Raw genomic sequence first — 17,697 nt, 5'->3', positions numbered from 1 at the left:
CTCGCATGGAGACAAGATTGAACACAGTACAAAGAGCAATTGAGGGATGGATGAAGGAGTACAAAGAGGAATGGCGGGTTGAAGTTAAAAGGAACTCTAAGAATCATGTTGGAAACTACAAGAAACCTGAATGAAAAAGATTGAAGATCTCTTGGAGAACTCAACACTTTTATCTGAGAGGAGAGTTAATGGGAGAAATTCTCCTAACAGATTGGTAAATGAAAGACTCAAAACCAGGAGCGAAGAGGAAGAACATCCTGAGTTCCTAATCCAAGAGAAGATGATTAGAGAAAGCTCAAGATACCATTATTTGGTGGGGATGCTTTCAGATGGGTCAAAAGAGTGGAAAGGTACTTTAACCTCAAGGTAATCCCAGATAGTTAGATGCTAAGAGGGTACAGGCTGTAATGGTAGCCATAAAGGAAGGCCCTCTGCTGGTTTCAAGGGTGGAACTTATACACCAACACTTAATCTTGGGAAGCTTTCAAGATTGTGGTGATTACCAGGTGTCCCCCTTGATGATGTGAAACCCATATGAAATCTTGTTGGGATTGAAACAAATTGCTTCTGTTGAAGAATTTGGTGAACAATTTAAGTAGTATGTGGGTCCATCGATTGAGGTGTTATGATCAAGAATAACTGAAAGAAATATTCTTAAATGGGTTGAAGGAGGGAATTCAGGTTGAGATCAAGTTGAACCCTGTAGACACTTTGTCGGAATTAATGGATTACAAAGTTAATTGATAAGAATCAAAATTGGGGAAGAGAAGGGATGATAGGGTGAAGAAAAATAGGGATGACTCCCTAGAGTTTTTCATCAACCAAGACTATGACATAACTCACGCATGTTTTCTCATAATAGCTCTGCATGATTAGGAAATGGGTCTAGCTCAACAAATAGCAAATCCAATGTTTCAAGAACCTAATACAAGATCAAGAAGGGACTTTGTTTTAGATGTTATGAAAGCTATAATCCAGAGCACCAATACTTCAAATTGCTTCATGTATCTATATTTGATATTGATACTCTTGGATACACTGATACACACACATACAGATGAAGTATCCAAACCTACGAAACACCAATAGTTCAATTTGCTTTACATATCTAATATCGATACTCTTTAAAGCATTTTATGAAAATCCAATACAACATGAAACACACAAGTATAATATAGAAACATAGAAATATTGCCCCTTAATAAACCAAAAATAGAAGTTGTTCTCTTTGTGATTGATCTAAAGGAATGAGATTGATAATACTATTCTAATAATAACAATTCTTCTATTAGATACTTTTCAACCTTGTATTTACCAATTTTCTAATAATAAATACTATGTCCTTCGCTAGTGGCTCATGCAGTCATGCCTACTGTGGATATGAAACATAATATTTCTTGCTCATCTAACCATCCAAGCAAAGTATCAAAGGTAGATATATTAACAGAAAAGAGTATAGAAGCAAAAAAATGTTTAGTTGTGTTAAAAGGTTGATCAATGAAGCACTAACTCTCACACGGACACCAGACACGACACAAACACAGATACTTCAACATTGTTATTTCTAAAATATAGGACATGGGGATACCACATACACATACAAAGATATTCTGATTAAATAAAATATGAGTAACATATAACAAAATTTCTAAATTGATGGTATATTTATCTTTTAAAACCAACCTTCTATGTTTTTTTAAGTGTATTAGTTGTGTAAAGATGATGGTTTAAGTGTTCAAGCCAACAAAAAGTAACTTTTTAAATCAAACACCTAATAAATAAGAAGTGTCAAACAAGTGTTGAACAATTGTTCGAATGTGTCGGTGTCTAAAACATGTCTATCACGATGGTACTTCGAACAAGAGAGATATATGTGCTTCACAATAATTGATTAAAAATCGTGTGTCGGAGTACACAATAAATTCATTTTTAAATAGGTTAATTACATAAACAACACATTAATAGAAGATATTTTATTTCCTCTAAATCAAAGATAATGCGCATATAATATGCTATTATTAATAGAATCAAATTATTAATTCTGATTTTCAACAAGTTGGTTATAACGGATAAAACTCCTTGTAAAATATCTCATATCTCAATCCTTAAAATGCATAACAGAAATGACGACCAAAATCTAGAATATTGTGATTACTCATGAAGAGTCAAAAGATAAATGAACCAGCTCTGAAGTAGAGTTCTTCAGGTTTCAAAATGACTTCTAAGTAAATAAAATCATTCACTATTGCAATAAAGAAAGGCTATTAGCTAAAAGGGACTGAAGCACCAAAAGCTGTACCACAACGACATTTATATGTAGTACTAGTACCTTAATCACGTTTGCTACAGTAATAATATCTTAGTAGAAAGAATAGGCAATGAGATTTATATCTTCTGATTTATTAATTATCTGATTTATATCTTCATACACATTATTTTAAAAAAAATGGTGTCACGAAGCAAACACATCATTCCCTAATCACACTCTGTTTTACCGGAGCAAGCAGGAGCCAAAGGGCAAGCGAGGGAGAACAAAAACGAAAATGAAGAAAATAGGAGCGAATGAAATATTAACTCAGCGAGCGAGAATGAGGACGCGCGATTAGGAGCCAACCACGAAGCGATTTGCCGACGACAGTTAAGAGCGGCGCGGCTGATTGGTGATCAAATCCCTTTTATTTTTAAATGACTAAAATATATTTTACTTTTGTATTTTATCTTATTTTTTACATTCGGTTTACTATTTGATCTTTTACAAATAAATACTTAATTTTGTGCTTAAATTGTTACCGGACAGTTGGAATTTTTTTTATAAATTTTTTTAAAAGTAAGATAAATTCATCTTATCATTAATTTTCTCCTTAATCCAAATTACTAACATTACATGACATAAATCTATTTATCATCCTAAATTTTTTTAATTATTTTGTCACTAAGATTTGGGTGGACTAATTTGTAAATTTGGATCCATGCTTTCTTCTTTGATCTTGGCCTTGTCAGAACTTCTCACCACAATCACTTCAACTACCTTCCCTCCGAAGAGAACCCCCGTGGTGGCCACGCCATATAAGTCTCCATCGCCGACGGTTACCCCCTCCGTCAAGTCACCGTCGTTCTCTCCTCCCGATCCGGCGGTGAACACTCCCTCTCCTTCACCGACCGCCGTCGACTTTCTACCATCTCCTCCTCTGACTCCCTCTGATTTGTCGATGGATGCTCCCTCCGTCACTCTTGCAACGATATTCTCTCCACCGTCTAAAGCATTGGCTCCCTCTCAAAACGGTGTCACTTTGAACAGATTCGCGTTGCAGATATGAAAAGAAATTCCTTGAGATAAAATAAAATAAAATTATAGGCATTGCTACCCACCTTATCTTCTCATTGTTTGATGAAACCCAAAATACTTCTACTATATTTGTTTTCTCCCACAATAAAACAAAGCAATACAACAGAACAAAATTTAAACGGGAAAAAAATTTGTCACCCTAATTTATTCATTGTTTTACTTTGTGATGTGGTGTAAATGATGACAGGTTCTTCTTCGCCTTCAAATAAAGCACCAAAAAAGCTCCATCATGGTGGATACGGAGGTCGCCGGAGTTTTCACTCTCACTCATTAATATGTCACAATTTTTATACATTTGGAAATAAAATTTTATTTTATTTTTTATATTTTAGGTACTCAAATGTCCAACGCTTTACAAATTCAACAATCAAATTAAATATTTACTCATCTTTTAAAAATTTATTTTGGTTCTCTATCCTTTTAAGTTGGTTCATTTTAATCTTTTCCGTCATATGTGTTTAATTTCAAAGTTTTTTTAAAAAATAGAATTGACCCTTTTTTATGTTAATTCAAATAACTGATAACTGTTTTTTAACGTGCCACAAGTATAAACAATCTTCTCCAAATTTGAATTAAGAATCCAGGCCCAGGCCCAGTGAAGAGGCGCATTTCTTCCATGAGAAAGGAGAACACTCAGCATCATCAAACTCAAAAATCTGTCACCATTCGTGTTTCTGCAAAGGGGACTCACCACGAGGAGTGTGTGATTTGAAGACTAGGTTTGCAAGAGTGTGATTTCAATTTGGAAAAATGGGGATTAGGATTTGTGAAGCTCTTATATGTGTTAAGTATTGCATGAAGAAATTTAGAAAAATATTGTGTTTTGTGACTGTTTTTAATGGCTAATATCTTAAAATTGTTAACGATGTTAATTTAAACAGATGAAAAGGATTAAAATAAATTAATTTAAAAAATAAAGGATTAAAATTAATTTTTTAAAGATAAATAAACAAATTGAATAAAAAAAAGATAAAACACCAAAAATATCATTTGGTCTTTTCTTTTCTTGTAAAATTGGTAAAATTTGGATAAAATTGACAATGTGGAAAAAATGGACAATTTTTTTTTTGTATGGATGAAATTTTGAACTTGGCTTATTTTACAAAGAAAAAAAAAGTATAATTTACCCTTTTAAAATCATATGAATCTTTATAAGAAAATCAATTTTCACAATATATTATTTTGATTTTTTACATATCAAAATATTTTTAATAATAAAATTGAATCAATGCCATGAATAATCAATTGGTTGTTGTTCATATTATGAGGCCTATCCACCGGACCACTAAGGGTCCCCCCTCTTATCGTTAGTTTATATGAAGCTACTAACAATTGGGAACTGGTGTGGTGCAGGAAACTGTTGCAATGTTTTTTCAAATAAAATTACTCCAATTCACAAAAAAATCATAACAACATAATAAAAATTATATAATAAGATAAATAATAAAAAAACATAAAAATTTATGACAGTTTGACACCTCTGACCTATATTTAAAAAATGTAAGTGTTTTACTATCACATAAACATTACAAGATTGTAACTTATGATAGACTTAAGTGTGACTTTGTTTCTGATACCTTCCATAAGGTTGGCTTCCCGGAGTGGATGACTAATGTTACCAACCACTGTTTGGAAATGACATCGATGGCTAATCAAAATATATAATTCACAAATAAAATATTTTATAAAATATATTCTTTTGTCAAAGAATCGTCTCAAATCAACACATACATTTTTTTGACTGAAAATCAACACATACATATTTATTAAATATAACTGCAGTATTAGCAAAAATAGAAGATACATAATAGTCATTAGTAGAAAATACAAACTATAGATTTTGTTAAACAAATCATTTAATCATAATATATAATTCACAAATAAAATACATTTTCATAAACTGTAAATACAGAATAATTTTTTTTTTTACCAAAGAATCATCTCAAATCCACGCATACATATTTATTAAACGAAACTACAATTTTAACAAAAAAATAGAAAATACATAGGCTTTTTAACTATAGTTTTTTTACATTTATGTAAATAATAATTATACTTATTTTTTAATTTATATATTAATAAAATATAAAATAAAAACATAGTAATTCTTATACTTATTTTTTAATTTACGTATCAATAAAATAAAAATAAACATAGTGATCATTAACTGAAAATAGAAAATATATTTTTAAAACATCATTTTATATCCGACATAATCAAGACATATAAATTTATTTATTATAATCATAACATATAATTCACAAATAAAATACATTTTTGTAAACAATAAATACATGTATAAAAAAACAATAAATACAAAATATATATATTTTTTTGACAAAGAGTAATTAACAACACTTTAGGCGGATTAAACGAGCAGTCACAAGTCCACACATAAAGTTCTTTGGCTTAATATGCTAGATTCAAAAATTTAATATAATTATACGGATTAAAAAAAGACATGTTATCTAACCTGTTTGTGAACCTAGGTTTGTATACACATCCCTAAATTTATTAAAATTAATTCTATGAAATTTCTTTACCATAAAGACTACAAGTATTATTCACGTGAAAACAATCATCTTATAGGCAAACCATTATGGGAAAAAAGCTCCTTTTGCGAATAATTAACACAATTGTATATCAAAGACTTGATTATGTTTTTTTTTTATATTTTGAAATCATATAAAATCAGTTTTACTTAGAATCATATAAAACCAATTTAAATAATTTCATAAATAAATTATTTTTTATTACTAAAAATAATTATTATAAGCTTGAATTTTTTTTACTAAATATAAATATAAATTTAAATATTTACTAAATGTATTACAAAGTAATATTTTGATTTTACTTTAAAAACTAATTTTTAAAAGCTTATTAAGTCTGGCGGGTCAATCGTTTATGATAAAAATATTAATATTAATATGATATATAATATTATAATTATTTATTTACTCTTCTTAATATGTAACATACCTTTAAATGGACTAACAAGGTTGACAGATTTATACAAAGTTCAGGCCCAAGACTAAAAATATGATCATGATCGGTAAATTCAGGCTTAGACTATAAAAATATAAAACAGATCAAGTCAGACTAGACTTTGATAGGATCCGACTCAACGCAGCCCATTTCTACCACTACAAGTACATATGGAAGACTAGATAATAGTTTTAGTGATCAAAAAGACCACAAACACCATTCACGGGAGACAATCTTACTCAATACCATTATAGACACAAAGTTTTTTTATATGAGTAGTTAACTCAATTGCATACAAAAAAACTCAATATTTTTTTTAATCCTATAATATCATTTTTACTTAGAAATCAATTTTACATAAATATAATATAATTTTATTAAAATTAATTTTTTTAAAATATTTTATTACAAGATAATACTAGATTAATTATTTAATAATATCACAAATTATATTAGTTTTAATTTTTACATAATATGATAAAAACAAATATATTAAAGTTAATTTATAAAATATATATTTATTACATAATATTCACTTTTGTCAAATATTTCACATGAGTGCATACAAAAGAACCACAAATATCATAAATAAAAAATAATTATAATTGTTATAGAGGACTGAACGTATATTTTTTCTCTATTGTTTCATATTGATTATGTGAAGAGGAATTATATAAGTTTAAAATTTAGTCACACCATTATTATGATTTTTTTTAGAACTATTATTATGCTTATGTTTATAAAATTAGACTCACATTTTTAATGGTTTTAGATTTAAGTTAATTATTTTATATTTTTATATTTTTTTCTTATTTAAATATTGATAAATATGAAATATATACTTTATAAAAAAATATTTAAATATTTGATAAGTTACTTTAATAAGTTATAATATTTTTAATGCTTAATATTTTCCTCTTTGACTTGTTTACTATAAAGAAAATCAAAATAAAGATAAATAAATATATATTTCAAAATTTTATTAGATATATTTGTTCAAATCTTGGATAACAGATATATTTATTATAATTTTGATTAAAAGATAATTATGATATCAATTTATTAGATATATTTAGAATAATTTTTAAAAGCAAAAGAAAAAACATATTAATAACATTCACCTTTTAATTTGAACAAGTAGCGCTAAAACCAAGTCCAAGAGGCCCCAATTCAATTCCACGGTAAGCATTACAAAGTAGCATTCTTCTAGCTTTTTTTTTCTGAATATTCTTCTAGCTAAAATGGCATTTTATTTTCTTAGATAAATTTAAAATTTATTAAATAATATTTAATTATAATTGATTAGATAATATTTTACTATATTTGATTAGACGAATACAAACTAATTAGATAATATTTTTATTATATTTGATTACTTCAATATTGCTTACATAATATCTTATTAAATTATAATAGATTGGTTTAATTATCAATTCATTCTATTTAAGCCACAAATTCCTTTAAACTTTAGCCTTGTAGAACACAAACTGCATAGATAGTTTCTTGTGGGAAAAAATTGCTAGAAGAAAAATGAGTCAAGCATCGGTCAACTACCACTACTAGAAAAAAACTATTCTATGTTAGTTAAAAGATGCTTTTTATGACGGTTATCAACCGTCATCGTAGTCAACGTCATAGAAAGTCTTAACTTTTTATGACGGTTCCAATAAAAGTCGTCTTAAAATAAGATATCATTGTTAAAAATCGTGATACTTTTTAAAGATGATTTTTAATTAAAAACAGTCTTAGAATGATAGAGTTGCTAAGATGATTTTTCATAAAACCGTCTTAAAATGTGTTTTCTTTTTTAAAAAATTATTTTAGGATTCAAAGACAATTTTTTGAGATTAGAAAATCATCTTAAAATGTAGACATTCTAAGACGGTTTTTCGGAGAAGAACCATCTTAGAATGTATTTTTTTAAAATATAAAATTAAAATATATTTAAATATTCAAAGACGATTTTTTAGAAAACCGTCTTAGAATATTCTAAGACAGTTTTCCAGAAAACCGTCTTAGAATGTATTTTTTTTTTATAAAAAAAAAATTACTCCTAGTCAATTGCTCATTCCTTTGTAACAAATAGCGTCAAAACGAAAATAAAACTATTGGATTTACTCCTGGACAAAAGCACCTTGTGTCAATAAAATTGTTATTCACCAGAGACATTGCAGCCATATTAAAAAATAAAAAACCATAAATAAAAAATAAAAAACCATAAATAAAAAATAATACCTTTAAAATGCCTTCAAGGATATCAACTCCCAAAACAATTGGATCCTTGTTGAAAATGCAATTTGGTAAGATACTCATAACACATGGGAAGATGGCCTCTTGAGCAGTTTGTCTCCTTTTCTCCTCCTTAATGTTGTTAATATAAGCTTTAAATTGGTCAAATAAATGATAAATGATATCAACAATAAATATCTTCACTCCCAAATGTTTTTATTCACTACTTTTCAAACCTCATTTTTCGTCATTACACAACTGTTATTATAAAATAATAAGTTTTTTAAAAAATAATAAGTAATGCACAAAATTTAATTATCACTTGGATCAATAATATATAAATAAAATGATAATATTTATACAATATATGAATACAAAAGTTGTATTGTATTTCACTACAACATTTTTCTTCTAATAAAAATACCAGATGAAACCACTTTTCATATTTTATTCATAAAAAATACATAAATAATAAAATATGTTATGTATTTTATTTTATCTTGTTTTATTTCTCTCCAGACTATATATAGGAACATGCTTTTACCTTCTTTTTGGTGAAAAAGAAATACTGGTAGAACGGAAAGGAAAAGAATAAGTGAGAAATAGAAAACGAATGTGTTTACTGTTTACTAGGAAAAAAACAAAACTAGAAAGGAGAGAAATAAAAAGTTGTGGGATAACTAATTGTCTTCACTCTACTTTTAACATATTTTTATTGTCCTATTTATCTCTTTTATGTTACTTTTAAAAAATCAAACAATATGCAACAGGGGTACAAAGTCAGGGACTAAATTGCCTATTTACTTGTTTTGTTATCATCAAATGGCGTGGCATCTTTTAAGAGGCACGTCCACGTGTCATGCCACGTCATCCTTTAGTGCCACGTTGGACAGTCCACGTGACACTAAAATTGACCTCACTAATGGCGTTACTTTAAAATTTAACGGAAGAACTATTTTGCAACACTTATGAAAAAATATGAACTATTTTGAATTTAATATTAAGTTAGAGACTAATATGCAAAATGGGTACAATCTCAGGGACTAAATTGCCTATCCACTCCTTATTTTTACTCTATTTTTATTTATTATATATTTTTATTCACTCTTTTCATATTTAAAAAAAATGGACCCTTGATGTTGGGAAAGTTTGGAATTGGGACTAACTCGAACATTCGGGACTGTGGCTTTGTTTTGATAAAAGATATGTTATACAATTATGTTTGATCATTATAGGGATTAGAATAAAAGGATATTTCTTTTAAATAATACTATTTGAGAATGTAAACTATTACAATTCACTAGTCAAGCTTACAAGTTGGATTTACCTAAACTCTCAAGGTTGACAACCATGGCCATAATTTTAGCAACAAGGAGTTAGTGTCAGCTAAGTTCTTCAAGCAGAGTATCTTATAGTTAGTATGCTTAGCAATTGATTTGTTCAAGTGTTAGAACCCTCTAATAGGCCGGAGTTTCATCTGAACCAGTATATTTTACATTAAGAATTGTCAATCACACTCCATTCTTTGGCATATGAATGAGAAAAAAAATTCAAATAGCAAGTGAATGCGCCCTATGATTATTGATCACTAGAACTTGTTAAAATTCAAATAGCAAGTGAATTGTCAATAAAGCTCGAATTGTGGTAACAATTGGACCCTATAATAAAAATTTCATTAGGTTGAACTAGAGATCAGGTACTAATAAAAATTTCAAGATACAGTGAAAGTTAAAGATGCTTACCTGCATTCCGCAGACAACTATTTGTTCTCCTTCATGAAGAACACCATTAACTAAAACAACATCAATAGTAGTTCCATGGCCTTCAACTACCTTCACCTCTAAAATAGTGCACTGGTGGCCACAATCAACAAACAATTAGGTCCTTACAGTTAAATATGAACTTAATATGAAGGAAATAAACTTTGACAAATAGGCAATTGCAGTTCACAATTCTTATAATGAGAAACTAATACAAGAAAGAATTCAAATTAAGACTTGATCTTTTCATGAAGTTCATTATTGGATTGCTCATACACAGGACCTTGTTGTCCTATTCTTCATAGGAGTTAGATTAGATAAAGAGCCAAATCAAGTAACAACCACCAGATATATAACCCCACCTTAAGCATAAGAAATGTGGTAATGCACAAAACCTGAGAAACCTTGGACTACACATATTAATCTGCCACTATCATCTCTAAACCTCCAACAAATAAAAAGTTAATAAATAAGTAATATAGCATGCAATCACCTTTATGCTCAAACATTTATTTAGAATAAAAAAGTAATACGTGTGACAAGACAACAATCTCCTTACATATAAGATTAGCTTCTAAACAATAATTGATGGTAAAGGAGTCTGAAAAGAAGCCTTTGGATATATTTCAGCGAATATTTTCAATCAAGCTAACTCAGTATTCTCTATTAAAAAAACAGCTAACTCAGTCTTCATTAATTACAAAAAATAAAAAAGGCTAACTCAGTATTCGTTCACCTAAGCAGACCCGATCATAAATTAATAAAAAAAAGAGAAAAACTTTAGAAATCAAAAGACATGGATCGTTAAATTATTGCACAATTAATAATTTACAAAAATATTATGTTATCTTTCACAAAATTTAAAGTGGTAAAGAAGTTGTGGGAATAGTAAACTAATAAATATCCCACAGTCCTTTAAGTATTCAAATGAACCCAATATAGGGAAAGATAGTGACAAGCATTCCAGAAAAAAGCACAAGGTAAGAAATTACCTCTAACTGCCTTATTGTATCTAGCAAATTAGATTGCTCTTGAAAAAAAACTTCAAGTTGTCCTTGCATTTCGGAGAACTCTGAGAGCATTATTTGCTCACACTCTTTTACAAGGTTCTCACCGGTGCTATCTTCAAGCAGGCATGTCTTAAGCCTCTTGGTTGACAAGGATATATCATTGGGTGCAAGCAAGAGATGATCATTGAGTGGTTGAAGAGGATAGAGGCCACGTGTTGAAACCAAGGCTTGTATCCACACCACATGATCTTTCCTTGAATCAATTCTCAGATGGAATCTGACTTGCTATCTCTAAATGCTGAAATCTGCTAAACATTCACACAATGTAACTTAAATTTCAATGCACGAAGAAACTCACTTTAACCAAGTTTGCTTTTCATTGAAAAAAATAATTAAAAGGAACATGATTTATAGATAACAAATGAAATTAAAACTAATAATAATAATGAAATAACAAATATTACCAAATTTGTACAAAAAAGAAAAATAGGGATATTCTTGTTCATTATTAAAAGGAAAAAATAAATAGTATTAGAGTAACTAATAAAATGGAGTAGCTGTTAAAATTTTCAGAAAATTGACCATAAACCTGAATTGAATCCAATTCAACTTTGCACAGATCGTTCTCAACTCCTTTTTTATAATCCCTAAGTTTGGTACCTTTAGAAAGTATATTTGAAACTACCTACACAGAACAAAGCAACATAATAACTTAATACACGCCGATCCATTTCAATAGTAGTGTTTTCAACACAACAATGACAAAGTCACTCACATCATTATTTCAATAAGGCAATCCCACAACTTATGATTAGTATAACAAATAATGACACCCCAAACTTCTCATATAGAAGCCTCAATGTTAACTCAAGTCCCCGTCTACTTAAAAATTCATCCACCTTTGACCGATCCTCACAACACATGGAAGGGAAGGTTTGTCAGGTTGGTCAGAAACGACAATGGATGAGACATCAAAATCAATGAAATCATCATACGATGTGTCCTCACACGCATCCAGTCAGTAAGACGGGTCATCCCCCGTCGGAACCCTATGATGTAGCTCCATGTGGAGCTTGTAGGCCTTAGATCTTCTTCATCAGTGGAGTCATTTGCTTCTTGAAGATGAATGACAGCGGAATGGAGAAGGAAGAAAGATGATTGGAGATGCCACTTCAAGGAGAAAATGAGTCAAGAACAAGCTCACCACCATAGGAAGCCATGGATAAGAGCTTGAAGGTAGGAGAAGATGAGTTGAGGGAGAGGGAGAGAAAGAGCACGAAATTTTGTGCCCCAAATGAGGTATGAACTTTGAAGTGTAATTCTCAAATGATCAAAGTTGAAAAAATGCACACACATGACCTCTATTTATAGCCTAAGTGTCACACAAAATTGGAGGAAAATTTGAATTTCTATTCAAATTTCACTTGAATTTGAAATTGAATTCGTGGAGCCAAAATTCCACTAATTATGATTAGTGAATTTTAGCTATGGTTCAGTCCACTAATCCAAGATCAAGTCCAAGATTTTCCACTAAGTATGCTTAGGTGTCATGAGGCATGTAAAACATGAAGGACATGCACAAAGTGTGACTATATGATGTGGCAATGAGGTGTAGCAAGTAAATGCTCACCTCCCCCTCTAAAATTTAATTGGATTGGGCTTCTTCCAATTCAATTAAATTTATTTCCCAACACACACATCAAATATTCACTTAGTGCATGTGAAATTATAAAACTACCCCTAATACAAAAACTAGTCTAGGTTCCCTAAAATATAAGGCCTGAAAAATCCTACATTTCTAGGGTACCATACCTACATTATGGAGTCCTAAATACAAGACCCAAAAATAATGAAACCTTAATCTAATATGTACAAAGATAATAGGCTCATACTTTGCCCATGGACCCCGAAATCTACCTTGTGGCTCATAAGAACCCTAGGGTCTTCTCTTGCATATCTGGCTCAATCTTCTTGGAGTCTTCTATCCAATGCCCTTGGGGGGTAGGATTGCATCACCCAACTCCCATCCTCCATAATAATAATAATAATAATAATAATAATAATAATTTATTCAATGCTATGCTAGAAACAAAAACTCTTTATTAGTTGTAGAAGCAATCAATCTAGAAAGAAAAAAAGATAGTGATAAAAAAGAGAAAGGGGTGTGTACTTACAACCACAAACCCTGTAGATAGTGTGATTCTGTGAGATTCCATGATGTATCAATGCGTATTCTCTTCCTTTCTTTTTTCGATTCGAGTGAGCTAAGTAAACTAACCTTAACCTAACCCCCAAATGGATAGTGAATAGGCGATTATGAATTTTGCTTCTTGATCTTCTTCCGTTGCTTTTGCTTCTACTTTTATTTATGCAGGAAAAAAGAGGCAAAGCTAAGCACACATAGCCATAGAGACAGAAGAAACGATGCATGGAGAACCAAAACGCGGAAATGGTTTGGGGCAAGACCGAGGCATATGGGGCGAGCTTCGAGAAGGGGAGAGAGCGAGAGAGCTGCGCGAGACAAATAAGCTTTCATATTACCGTCTATGAACATTTGCATTTAAAGATAGTCATATAAAAACTGTCTTTAAACATTTGCTTCAAAGATGTTTTTTATATCACCGTATCGTTTTTCTCTTATATTTACAAATTTGCCATTGTATTCTATTCTAAGACGATCTCAATCAATTTTAAATATTACAGTATCAATTTTAACATATTATTAAAACAACTTCAATTTGTATTTGTTTTTGCCGTAATCATTGTCAATTTATTGACGTTTAATTAATAAGTATATTATATTCGTATTTTTGTTAATTTTCATTTCAAATTAATATGTACCTAACAATCAATTTTAAATATTCTCTTAGGATATAAAAATAATCATAATTTTCAAATTAATAACCATATATGGAAATAATCGTAATTTAGACGATGATTTATTCCTAATTAATAGGTACTTAACAATCAATTTTAAATATTACAGTATTAATTTTAACATATTATTAAAACAACTTCAATTTTGTATTTGTTTTTATCGTAATCATTGTCAATTTATTGATGTTTAATTAATAAGCATATTATATTCATATTTTTGTTAATTTTCATTTCAAATTAATAGGTACTTAACAATCATTTGTAAATATTCTCTTAGGATATAGAAATAATCATAATTTTCAAATTAATAACTATATATGGAAATAATCATAATTTAGATGATGATTTATTCCAAATTAGTAGGTACTTAACAATCAATTTTAAATATTACAGCATCAATTTTAACATATTATTAAAATAACTTCAATTTTGTATTTGTTTTTGCCTTAATCATTGTCAATTTATTGACGTTTAATTAATAAGAATATTTTATTCATATTTTTGTTAATTTTTTTTTATTTCAAATTAATATGTACTTAACAATCAATTTAAAATACTATGTTAGGATATAGAAATAATCATATTTTTCAAATTAATAACCATATATGGAAATAATCATAATTTAGACGATGATTTATTCCTGATTAGTAGGTATTTAACAATCAATTTTAAATATTACAGTATCAATTTTAACATATTATTAAAACAACTTCAATTTTGTATTTGTTTTTACCGTAATCATTGTCAATTTATTGACATTTAATTAATAAGCATATTATATTAGTATTTTTGTTAATTTTCATTTCAAATTAATCGGTACTTAACAATCAATTTTAAATATTCTCTTAAGATATAGAAATAATCATAATTTTCAAATTAATAACCATATATAGAAATAATCATAATTTTGACGATGATTTATGCCTAATTAGTAGGTATTTAACAATCAGTTTTAAATATTAAAGTATCAATTTTAACATATTATTAAAACAACTTTAATTTTGTATTTGTTTCTTCCGTAATCATTGTCAATTTATTGACATTTAATTAATAAGCATATTATATTCGTATTTTTTTTTAATTTCCATTTTAAATTAATAGGTACTTAACAATCAATTTTAAATATTCTCTTAGGATATAAAAATAATCATAATTTTCAAATTAATAAGCATTTCTTTTAGGATACGGAAATAATCATAACTTAGACGATGAGTTATTCCTAATTAGTAGGTACTTAAAAATCAATTTTAAATATTACAGTATTAATTCTAACATATTATTACTGTATCAATGTTACAGTACCAATGACATGACCCATTTCACGTATTAATTGTGGCACCATTTCTCCAATGTTTGCATTTTTCAAATACGTTTGTATTTTGAGCTTGCTTTTGAACCGAGTGAACGGGAAGGGTTTTCGTGATACGCTTACATTTGCATCCTCTCCAACTTCCATATTCGTTCCTCTCCATTCATTATACTAATCAGCAATAAATATGGATGACACACGAAAACCGTAAAAGGTTAGCGCTTAATATACTAAGTAGATTATTAGAGTATATATATGAATTAATAGACTAAATGTTTGCTAAGGTGCAAAAGATTATCATGGGAAGTGAAAAAAATTATCATTATATGATCAACAATAAATATGGATGACCCACAGAACAAACATATTACTTTCCATGTTGACGTCATGGGATCTTTCATATGTTTATTTTTATAATTGTTTGTCTGTGAATATATGGAAAAAATTATCATTATACTAATAAGCAATAAATATGGTTGAGGAACGAAAATCGTAAAAGGTTAACACTTAATATACTAATATACTAAGTAGATTATTAGAGTACATATATGGATTAATAGACTAAATGTTTGCTGATGTGCAAAAGATTATCATGGGAAGTGAAAAAGATTATCATTATATGATCAACAATAAATATGGATGATCCACGGGATAAACATATTATTTTCCATGTTGACATCATGGGACCTGTCATACGTTTTTTTTTTATAATTGTTTGTTCGTGGATATATGGAAAAGATTATCATTATACATTAGATATCATTTTCAACAAGTCAATATTTAATTTACAAAATTTCAATATATATTACATTTATTTCTTTATGTTGCAGCATCACATGACCAAGGCAACTATTGGATGTTTGTTATTATATCACCTCCACTAAAGTAAATTGATTTAAAAATATCTATTTATCATGTGAATATTATTGTATATAGTACTATTGTCATACTTCTGATTATTAAATGATCAATAATTGTATCCAAAAATCCAATGAACTCATTTACCTCTCTTTATTATATAGTCTCTCTTTCATTGCTACATCAACATCATCCAAGAATCTACAATAACATCAGATTTGTTTGTATTCTTACTTTATGTTTTTTTGTTTCTAAACATAGCTCAACATTATTATCATACAAATAAATATCGTTATTGAACTTTGCACATGTGTTGATAATATTCAAAATAGGAGTATGAGTCCGAGCGTCGGCACGAACAAAAGACTAGTTGCTATCTATTTTTTAATGCCTCCCACCAAAGAAATAAAATACTTCCTTTGCTACACAAATCATCCCATGAAAACAAACTTCCAGCAAAAGATAAGTCATATGTTTTTTTTATAAGCCACTCGAGTTGGTCTTGTACCAATTTCTTCCCAAACATTTGGGTATATTAAGTTTAATAGTTCATCCACTTCCAGCCGAAGATAAGTCATATACTTTTTAACACAAAAAAACTTTCTTATTAACAACACATGATATGCACAAGAGATGCCAAAAGTTGGAAAAACATGTAACAAGAGTACATATGAAATTGGCGCAACATGGATGAACAAAAATTGTGGGAAATAAAATATAATTAGTGCATGTAACAAGAAGGGAGGAGGGTAATGGAATTGTCAATGTAAGGAGGGTATATCTAAATTTTTATTTACAAAGAGAGATTTTTGTGACATGAGAATACATTTTTTTATGTTCTTTTCATCGAGATTCAATCAATGATTAAATATTGATTCAAGGTAAAATTATGTGTTTTTCATAAATAAAATATATTAATGATTGGTTATTTTATTTTTATAATAGACGTGGGATATTTATTTGATGGGTAAATTTTTTAGTCTCCAAAATATACAAGAAAAAAGAAATGATGATGTCACTCATAACTAAATTAATTAGTATTAATTTTTTATAATCATCATAATTAGAATTTCAACTTTTTTGGATCTCCAGATATTTTATCTATTGAATTGATTATGAAACTAATCCCAAGTTTAAGATTTCGCATTGAAACTTATCATCCATCTTAAATAATTAATCATGAGATATTTTGTGAAAATTAAACACAACTTTTCTTTAGGCATGTATTATCAATTGAGTTATAAAAAAAAGGCTAATTGTTGATAATAATTAATTGAATTTAGTGTTTGGTTTAATTAAACTTAATATATTGAAGATACCTCT

The sequence above is a fragment of the Glycine max genome, chromosome 17, assembly GCF_000004515.6.
Source record: "Glycine max cultivar Williams 82 chromosome 17, Glycine_max_v4.0, whole genome shotgun sequence".
Lineage (NCBI taxonomy): Eukaryota > Viridiplantae > Streptophyta > Magnoliopsida > Fabales > Fabaceae > Glycine > Glycine max.
This window is presented reverse-complemented; position numbering follows the sequence as displayed.